The sequence below is a fragment of the Scylla paramamosain genome, chromosome 3 (assembly GCF_035594125.1).
Source record: "Scylla paramamosain isolate STU-SP2022 chromosome 3, ASM3559412v1, whole genome shotgun sequence".
Classification (NCBI taxonomy): domain Eukaryota; kingdom Metazoa; phylum Arthropoda; class Malacostraca; order Decapoda; family Portunidae; genus Scylla; species Scylla paramamosain.
In genome coordinates, this window is record NC_087153.1 from 25,518,022 (window position 1) to 25,520,521 (window position 2,500).

Sequence of the window (2,500 nt, forward strand, 5' to 3'; positions counted from 1 at the left end):
CTGTCTATCTATCTGTCGTCTGTCTGTGTGTGAGTCTGTCTGTGTGTTTTTATGTCTGTCTGTGTGTGTGAGTGTGTGTAATAATAATAATAATAATAATAATAATAAAAGTTTATTATTTAGGCAGTTAGCAAACTGAAAATGTACAGAGGGGGTGGGGAAATACTTAACATTAATCCTAAAGGTAAGTCTAATCTATAAGGGACTATTGATTGATGGCTCGCACCATGGTGGGAATCGCACTGAGTCTGTAACGGTCCGTGCGCGGCGCCTTTAGGGGCGTTATCTTGTTGTGGTGTCCGGTGGCACGGACCGGGCGAGGCGCGTCAGGCGGCAGCATGTTTCTGAGACATGGGTGATGAAGTAGTCCCCTTCCAAACTTCCCCAGAGCATCTCGGTGCCTGGTGGATAGTCTGGACAGACTCAGGGTGGTCAGGGCTTCTTCATAGGTGGTGTAGGCAGGGCCAAGGATGACCCTGCACGCCCTTTTCTGCACACTCTCTAGCTGTAGCTGTTGAGTGTGTGTGAGGGAGGAGGACCACGCGTACATGAGTTTGGGGAGGATAAAGGTGAGGTACACCCCCCTTAACTCATCTGTCGGCGTCCCCAGCGACCTGAGTCTGCGCAGCATGTACAGCCTGTAGGTAGCTGATCTTACGGTGCTGGCGACATGCTGCTTCCAGGTCAGCTGGTCGTCCACCGTGACTCCGAGAAGCTTAGCACATCGGACCACCTGGAGGGGTTGAGGGCCCACTGTGAGCTGGGGAGGGGGCACTGGTACAGAGGAGGTACAGAAATGCATCACCACAGTTTTGCTGTGGTTGATGGTCATACTGCTCTCCTCCGTCCACGTCTGCAGTCGCTCCAGAATTGCTTGCAGTGGCGAGTAGCCCGGGTTCTTGGTGGAAACTGGGACGCCCACGGTGCAGTCGTCCACATACTTCCAGCGATGGGGGGTGTTAGTGAAGGTATCGTTAATGAGGAGGAGGAAGCATAGAGGACCCATCTTGGTCCCATGGAGAACACCACATGTCAGCTGTTGGAAATTAGAGACAGAGCCCTGATAGCGAACGGCCTGACGCCTCCCTGTGAGGAAGTCGGTTAGCCACGCTACCAGTGTAGGATGAAGACCCAGACTTACTGCCTTGCTGATGACAACAGTGTGATCAACAAGATCAAAGGCTTTTTTGAAATCCACAAAAGCAACAGCTAGAGAGGTGTTTCGCTTGTCCAGGTGGCTGTGTGTGTGTGTGTGTGTCTGTCAGTGTGTATGGTGCTTGGTCTGTGTGTGTGTGTTTGTCTGTCTGTCTATGAGTGTGTTTCTCTGTCTATCTGTGTCAGTGTATGTGCCTATCTGTGTGTGTGTGTGTGTGTGTCTGTGTGTGTGTGTGTGTGTGTGTGTGTGTGTGTGTGTGTGTGTGTGTGTGTGTGTGTGTGTGTGTGTGTGTGTGAGTGTATGTGTGTTTGTCTGTCTGTCTATGTGTGTGTTTGTCTGTCTATCTGTGTCTGTGTGTCTGTGTCTGTCTAGCTGTGTATGTGTTAGTAAATTTGTGTCTTGTTAGTAAATTTGCGGATGACATGTTAGTAAATTTGCGGATGACACAAAGATAGGTAGATTAATTAGGTCAGAATAGGATGCCATCGCCTTGCAGGCAGATTTAGATAGAATGAATGAATGGACGGATAGATGGTAAATGCAATTTAATATCAATAAATGCAAAGTGCTTAGCGTAGGTAGAGGAAACCTACACAATAGGTACACGTTAAACAACCAAACTCTGGTACAGGGTACGAAAAAGATTTAGGAGTTATAGTGAGCTCTGAACTCCATCTAGGGAAACAATGAATAGAAGCCAGAAACAGGGCAAATAGGGTACTAGGATTCATTTTTAGGAGTGTTAAAAGTAGAAGGCCGGAAGTAATATTAAAGTTATACTTGGCGCTGGTCAGACCTCATCTAGACTACGCTGTGCAGTTCTGGTCCCCACATTACAGGAAAAATATAGGTCTATTAGAATCAGTACAAAGGAGAATGACTAAAAGGATACAGGGGATGAGGAGTATTCCTTACGAGGCGAGGTTGAAGCTGTTAAATTTACATTCTTTAGAGAGACGTAGGTTAAGAGGGGACCTGATAGAAATCTTTAAGTGGTATAAGGGGATGTAGGGTACAAGGGGGATGTAGGCAAAATTCTTAGGATCAGCAACCAGGGTAGAACAAGAAATAACGGGTTCAAGCTTGAAAAATTTAGGTTTAGAAAGGAGATAGGAAAAAATTGGTTCTCAAATAGAGTGGTAGGTGAGTGGAACGGACTCAGTAATCATGTTGTTAGTGCTAGGACACTACAGAGCTTTAAGAAAAGATTAGACAAGTTTATGGATGGGGATAATAGATGGAAGTAGGTAGGTATATTTCATACAGGGACTGCCACGTGTAAGCCTGGTCGCTTCTTGCAGCTTCCCTTATTTTTTTATGTTCTTATGTTCTTATGTGTGTGTG